The following is an 8,142-nucleotide window of genomic DNA, read 5'->3' as shown; positions in this document are numbered from 1 at the left end:
CTACCATGAATACAGGAATGAATAAACAGACACTGTTGGAACCTAATGGACTGTCATGCTCTCTACAGCCTCCCAGGCCATGTACACAGTGGTCTCAGCTCTGATGCAGAGGCCCACTCCATATGCCAAGTAGCTCAGCGATATCTAAGAATTTGTTAATTCTGAAATTCACAAAGGAAAATCAGGCTCCATCATTTTGATCTAAACTTGAAATAAGATTTAATTAAATACTGACTAGCATGATCTTTGGTCAGGACCACTCTCTGGAATTTTTCCTGCTGAATGGCAAGACATGTTGTAGGGACTATTTAAGCATAAATGCATACAGCCACTGCGTTTGCCCACATGGCTTTGTTCTTTTCCAAGGACTGCATCTCCTAGTATTCTGGGAAGTTACCTGGTCCTTGGACAGGTGGGCCTTATAGGTTAACTTTCGGGTATTACACGGTGATTTCCTGCACACGCTGTAGAGACTTCCTCTTCTATGTGTTGAGGTGCAAATGGCTTGAGAGCCCTTTATATTGTACTTGTACATGACTGTGGCTGGGAGAAAGTGTCTTAAAACTTCTTAACACAAAGTAAAATGAATGGCTAGGTTCTTGTTTTAGAATTCCTCAAACTAAGAAATGGATGAAAGAGAAATAAATGATGGTTCAAACAGCAAAAACAAAATTATATTTGAGGCTTCTGTCCTCTCTGGTCAAATAGTAAGTAGTTCAAATGTTATCATTCAAGGGAGTGAGGAAGCAATACTAGAAAAATAAACATATTTCTCTGGCATCCCTTGTTCCTGTTCGTTAGTGTGTTTGAAAGGCTTTGCTCCCTGTGGTCCCTCTGGCAGGGTCTGGCAAGCTCAGCAAAGCAGTACATCCTGAGAAGCATGAAAAGCATTAGACACATGGGTGAAATCAGTGCAGTCCCAGCTGCCCTGTGAGGAAGGGAAAGGAAAGGGAGTACACTGTGTACTCCCAGGAGCTGAAAACTCAAATACAAAGGACTTCAGGTGGCTGTGGTTGTACTGGTGCCTGCCTCCTCTTGTCCCCTTCCTCATCATTCTTTCCTTTCCTAAGTGAAGCATGAATGTACTTTCCAAAAAAAAAAATCATTTATTTGTATTAAGGATTTTTTTTAAAGATGCCAACGGTGCAGTGCAGTGCTTACCCAGGCACTGGGCATTACTAGGTTAGTTTGTGGGGAACATAAACGAGACTCCCATCCTACAAATAGAAACCAGCCTAGGTTTGGCTTTGTTTTTACTATGCTCTCTCTCTCAGTGACATGTCAAGGAAGTGACTCCTAGGGCTGTTTGTGTCTCCCTGAGAGTTTGAGGTCAGACTTTCTCACATAGTGGGCCTGTCTGAAAGTTCCATTAGTAATGTAACATGCATCTGCTGTGATGGAGTATCCTGCCTTCACCCACAGAAGAGAATTCCACAATCAATGTTTTCTCAAGAAGTTGTCCCTGTTCTTAAATGGCTGAGTAGTATTCCATTGTGTAAATAAACCACATTTTGTGTATCCATTCTTCTGTAGTGGGACATCTAGGTTGTTTTCAGCTTCTGGCTATCACAAATAAGGCTGCTATGAACATAGTGGAACACACAGTGGGGCATCTTTTGGGTATATTCCCAAGAGTAGTATTGTTGAGTCTTCAGGTAGATCTAATTCCAACTTTCCTAGGAACTTCAAGATTGATTTCCACAGTGGTTGAACCAGTTTGCAGTCCCATCACCAATGGAAGAATGTTCCTCTTTCTCCACATTCTCTCCAACAAGTGTTTTCAACTGATGTTTTGATTTTAGCCATTCTGATGGTGTAAAGTGGAATCTCAGGGTTGTTTTGATTTGCGTTTCTCTGATCACTAAGGGCTTCGAACATTTCTTTAGGTGCTTCTCAGCCATTTGAGATTTCTCAGTTGTGAATTGTCAGTTTAGTTTGATAGCCCATTTTTGATTGGGTTGTTTGGTTGTTTGGTGATTAACTTTTTGAGTTCTTTATATATTTTGGATATTAGCCTTCTATGGGATGTGGAGTTTGTGAAGAATTTTTTTCCCAGTCTGTACGTTGCTGATTTGTGTTATTGACTATGTCCTTTGCCTTACAGAAGCTTTCCATTTTCATGAGGTCCCATTTATCAATTCTTGATCTTAGAGCATGAGGCATTGGATTTCTGTTTAGGAAATTTCACCCTATGCCAATGAGTTTAAGGCTCTTTCCCATTTTCTCTTCTATTAGATTGAGTGTATCTGGTTTTATGTTGAGGTCCTTGATCCACTTGAAATTGAGCTTTGCACAAGATGACAAATATGGGTCTATTTCCATTCTTCTACATACAAACAGCCAGTTAGACCAACACCATTTATTGAAGATGCTTTCTTTTTTCCATTGTATATTTTTGTTGTCTTTGTCAAAGATTAAGTGACTGTAAGTGTGTGGTTTTATTTCTGGGTCTTCAATTCTATTCCATTGATCAACATGTCTGTCTCTGTACCAATACCAAGCAGTTTTTTTTATCACTATTGCTCTCTTCTAAAGCTTGAGGTCAGAGATGGTGATTTCCCCCAGCTGTTCTCTTATTGTTAAGAATTATTTTCACTATTCTGGATTTTTTGTCTTTCCAGACGAATTTGAGAATTGCTCTTTCCATGTCTTTGAAGAATTGTGTTGGGATTTTGATGGGGTTGCATTGAATATGTAGATTACCTTTGGTAGGATGGCCATTTTTGCTATGTTAATTCTGCCAGTCCATGAGCATGGGATCTCTCTCCATTTTCTGAGACCTTCTTTGATTTCTTTCTTGAGAGACTTGAAGTTACTGTCATACAGGTCTTTCACTTGTTTGGTTAGAGTTACCCCAAGATATTTTATATTATTTGTGGCAATTGTGAACTGTAAGGTGAAATAAACCCTTTTTTTCAAGTTGTTTATAGTTATTGTGATTTATCATAACAATAGAAAAACTTGGCACCAGGTTTATGGTATTGATCATAATTTGTGAAGGATAACGAAAGGACTTTGGAAGTCATTGACAATTCAGTGTAGTGAGTAGGCTAGAAAAGCCATCGAGTGCTAAGGATATGATGAGCTGTTGTAGGTCTTTGGGGGATAAACCTGAGAGCAGTGCAGACAGAGGTCTGGCTTGTGAAGTTTCAGATGGTGGCAAAGACTCTCCCAGGGCCATTTGATATTTTGAATTCAGAATGGTGGTTCTGGTCTGCAGGGGATGAACAATTAGTCATGATTAACATGAGACCAACAATACTGAAATGAAGATTTTGCCTTACTGTAACAATTGATTCTGTTTAGGTGAGAAACTAGTGGTGATTAAGAACAGTACCTTTCTGTAAGGCTGAGACTATTTACTGAGGGTTGGAACAGAGAACCTATAGTCCAGAGTGGGCCAAGGCTGCAAATAATGTGGCAGCCAAAGTTGGTAATATCAGACCCATCCAGGTGGTGCTGGTTTTGAAGCCATGAAAGGGTCTTGGAGAGCAGTTGAGACGTGGCATTGTATGTCCCTAAAGGGAGGACAGGAGATGCTACTGGTCAAGGTAATGCCCAGTTGCAGCATAGATCCTAATATTTTGGAAGTGCCAGTAGAATGAAACAACTGCCAAAGATAGCAACATTCATGGAGTGGAGCTTGCCTGAACCGACAAGTGCTGCGTGTGCTGGGTCAAGCCCTTTAGAACCTAGGAGATTGGGAGTGCCAGAATTCTGACACTGAGTTGTACACTGTTGATCTTTGGGTTTGCTGATTGTGATTGGTTGATCTGATTGTTACTATCCGCTGGTTCTTCTCTCTTGGAGTAAGAGAGCGTGCCACTTTGTTTTACAAGGAGTCCATGGTTGAAAGATGTGGGGCAGTGTAGGGCAGTGGTCTGCTCAGGTAACTTAGGCTCAGTAGAGTATTTGGCTTTGAGCTCTGGAGCCCCTGTGGGCAATTTTTGCTTGCAGGGGGCAGAAGGAGTTTGGCCATAACTCCTGAGTCTTTGGTTCCTGTTTAAGTCACAACCCCTCATAAGTGTCCCCGCAGGAGATGTGTGCTCTATCAGGAAGACAGTGCCCCAAGCTCCCAGCATTCTAGCTGGACCCTATCCCCAGTTGTCCCCAGACTACAAGCCAGACATGCCACACCCCATACAATAAAAGGGGTGGTTTGGCCCCTCCTCTCTCTCTCACTCCCTCTCTCTCTTGCTCTCCTGCTTTATCTCTGCTCTCCTCTTGCTCTCTCTCTCCTCTCTTTCCTACTCTTTGTTCTCTTCTCTTGACTTCTTGCTCTCTTACTTTCTTCCTCTCCTTTCTCTGTCTTTCTCTCTTTCTCTCCTTCCTCTCCTTTCCTTCTCTCCACTTGACCAGCCTATTTTCTCCTTCTTACAATAAAATAACTCATTTATACATTGCCTCCTTTTAACTAATGTGCCATGCAACCACAGGCCTCAGCACTGGGGAGAGAGAGAGAGACCCAGGCCACAGCACCAGTCCCTGCCTTTGGTTCAACAGAGAGAGTTAGAAACTTTAAAGATATTTCAGAGTTTTGGAGAGACTTTTGAATTATATAGATATTTTGGATATTTTAAAGTATTTGAATTGTTCAGAACACTGGGATTATAGTTGTTAAATTTTATATTGTCATTGTATGTTTCCCATATTTTATAGACACAGTAATGGCCATTCCCATACAGCTCCCAAGTTAAGAGGCAACAGCAGTATTTGAACCTATATCCTCTCCCCTGAGACCTCTTGCTCTTTCACTCTGCTCTATTAACAACAGTAGACATTTTGGAGACCACCATAGAGAAATGTGTTCTCATCCTCAGTGTTTGCCTGGCAGCAATGGCTTATCATGTTACATGTTAAGGCAATTCCTATTTCAGAGTTTTAAAATATTTTATTATTCCTAATATTGTGTATGTGTGAGGGTTATTACGGGTGATTTCAGGGGAGGCCAAAGGCATTGAATTCTTTTAGAGCTGAGGTTGCATGCTGGGGATCCATCTCCCCAGCCTCCTTGTTAGATACTTTAATCTTTCACATTATTGTTGAACATTGCTTCTGAAGCTCAGAAAAATCATATATAAGTCACTGACAGTCACTTCCTCCGACTGTCCAGATCTGAGAGCCTGTAACTGTAAGAAATATGCTGTGGCTGGAAGAGAAAATGCTTCTTTGGGCCAGTGTATCTAACATTTTGATCCCAGATGGCAGTGCTGCTTTGACAAATGGTGGGAATTTTAGGAAGTGTATCACCAGAGACATTCCTTTGGATCTGCCTCTAACTTTCTGTTGAGAGACTCTAAGAGGTTTCCCAATCCCACACCCTCCTTACAGCTTCCCCCACCCCCCCCACACACACCTGGAGTCAAGGCTAGGCCAAGTTCCATTCTCCAACCAAAGAAATATTCTTGAGTAAAAGCTGTTCTGAATTTACTGACTGATAGTCACCTGACCCTCTGGAAAGTCCCAAGTAGAATTCAAATGCATGTCATGCTTGCTAGCCAATAGATTTAAAGGTCAATATGATTAGCCAATAAGTTTGAACTGTAACCTTGCTGATATAACCTGTGCCCATAAAAAGTATAAAAACTCCTTTTAATAGCCATTCAGTGGTTGCCTTCTAGTCACTCGCCTTGAGGGACTAATTGAAGGTTGACCCTGACATGCCAGAAAATAAACCTTTTTGCTTATGCATCAGTCTGTGTCCCCGTATCTCACTGGAGGGCATCTTGAAGTAAGTACCACTGGCCAAGTGTCAGGGTCTTACATTTGGGGGCTTCATCAGGGATCTGAGGAGACCCCCAATCAACCACTGACTAGACTGATGGGAGGGAAAAAAACTGAGCTTGGCAACAGGCACCAATTTGTGTTGGTCAGTGTTTGTCATTCTGTCTTTGGCTTTCACTTTTGGCTCTTGACCATGGTGTCAGCTAGAAAGCCTCTGGTCTGGTGCAGTCAGTTGAGGAAGTCAGACATGCCTTAATGCCATGACTGTTGGGAGCCTGCATGATGCTTCAGGCCCCCCTCAGGGAGTTGAGAGGACTCTGTTCCCTTTGGAAATAGCAAGACACAGTAAAAGTCTTGCTATAATCTGGTTTCTGCACCCTTGGAGGGGCGAAATGTGTGTTGATTGTCTTTCTCTGTGTTCTTGGACTTGGACTGATGACATTTTTGGACATTGGACAGACCGAATCTACCCCATTAAACATCCTAGTTAACCATTGGAGGAGAAAACTTGTCAGTAGTAGTAAAGAAGGGAAAGTTAATTACTTTGCTTCTCTGAATGGCCCACCTTCAGAGTAGGGTGTCCACCTGCAAGGACCATCTACTTGCAGGTGATCAAGCAGTAGAGGAAAGAGTCTTTAGGCCAGGATCCCTCAGCACTCAGACTAAGTGCCCTATATAGTTACCTGGAAGAATCTAGTGGAGGATCCCCCCACACACCCATGGATGAATGCCCATCTTTCCCCAAGACTCACCTCATAGGTTCTGGTTGTCAGGAAAAAGGAAACATGGGAGGAGGAACTGGGACCTGAGAAGAAGTTGATCCTTGAAGACCTTTCAACAGTGGGCCTGTTGCTCCAAGACCCTCCTCATTCATATTCCCCCACTCTTGCCCCTATGGCCCTACCAGTGCCAGCACCAGCTCCATGATCCTCAGCCCATATGGGATCAAGATCATTGTACTCCTCTTTACTGGAGGGAGGAGCAGGAGGAGATCCCCAACTTTCCAGGCCTACCATGGGGACCCAAAGTCTGAGAGCCACCTCTCCTGATACCATGGTGGATCTCCCACTGAGGGCATATGGACGTCTAGATGATAAGGGAATCAGGCTATGCAATATTGGCCTTTCTCTTCAACAGACTTGTACTACTGGAAGGCCCAACAACCCTCCCCTTTCATATAACTCAAAGGGGCTGATTAATTTCTTTGAGACTTTTATTTACTTATCCACCTGGGATGATATCCAACAACTGATAAGAGTGTTCTTCATGACCAAAGAGCAAGAGTGGATAATACAGGAATCCAGAAAGAATACCCCCTCAGACACAGGGGCACCATCAATTGATCAGGCTGTCATCAATAGTGGTTTCCCCTGACTAGACCTGACTGAGACTTTAATATGGCAGAAGGCAAGGGGCACCTGAAGGTTTACTACCAGGCTCCAGTGGCAGGTCTCAAGGGGGCTGCACGATGACCCACAAATTTGGCCAAGGTATGTGAGGTTAAACAGGGATCAGATGAGTCACCTGTTACCTTTCTAGAGTGACTCATGGACACATTCCACCAGTATACACCCTATAACCACAGCATCGAAGAGCACAAAGCTACTGTGACTATGGCTTTTATAGACCAGGCTAGGAGAGATATGAGGAAAAAGCTTCAGAGGCTGGGGGACTATAGGATACGTTGTTGAGGAATTTAGTGCAGGTTGCTGAGAAAGTCTATTATAACGGAGACAGAGGATGAGAAGCATAGAAAGAGAAAGAAAGAAGATGAAAGTGAGATGAAAAAAAAAGAAAAGTAAAAGGAAAGGAATTTACAGAGAATCTTGCCTACAATAGTTGGGGAAAGAAGAGAGACTCCAACCAAAGAGAGACAGAAAACTCATTGGAAACTTGTGCACATACTGCAAGGAGAGGGGCGACTGGGCCTGAGAGTGCCCTAACAAACAGAAGCTGGGGGCAGGAAGTCCCCAGCCTTGAGAGAAGCACCCCCAAATGGCAAAGGTGTTAGCTCTAGGGAAAGACAACGACTAGAGAGGACCAGGTTCTGACCTCCTCCCCAAATCCAGGGTAACTCTGAGAGTGGAGGGGAAACCCACTCAATTCTTGGTGGACACAGGGGCTCAACACGTGGTCCTTCTCCAAGCCGATGGTCCTGTTCCCAAGAAAAAAATCTTGGGTCCAAGGAGCCACTGGCACAAAAATGTATTCATGGACTACCTGAAGAACAGTGGACCTAGGGATCAGCTGGGCATCCCATTCATTTATAGTCACCCCAGACTGTCCCTACCCTCTGTTGGAACAGGACTTACTCTCCAAGGTGGGGGCCCAGATACACTTCCTGCCCAACGGGCCACAACTAACTGGTCCAAAAGGAGAGCCCAATGAGGTGAAGGAAAGACCTCTCTGACTCACCCC

The sequence above is a fragment of the Mastomys coucha genome, unplaced genomic scaffold, assembly GCF_008632895.1.
Source record: "Mastomys coucha isolate ucsf_1 unplaced genomic scaffold, UCSF_Mcou_1 pScaffold12, whole genome shotgun sequence".
In the NCBI taxonomy this organism is placed as follows: domain Eukaryota; kingdom Metazoa; phylum Chordata; class Mammalia; order Rodentia; family Muridae; genus Mastomys; species Mastomys coucha.
This window is presented reverse-complemented; position numbering follows the sequence as displayed.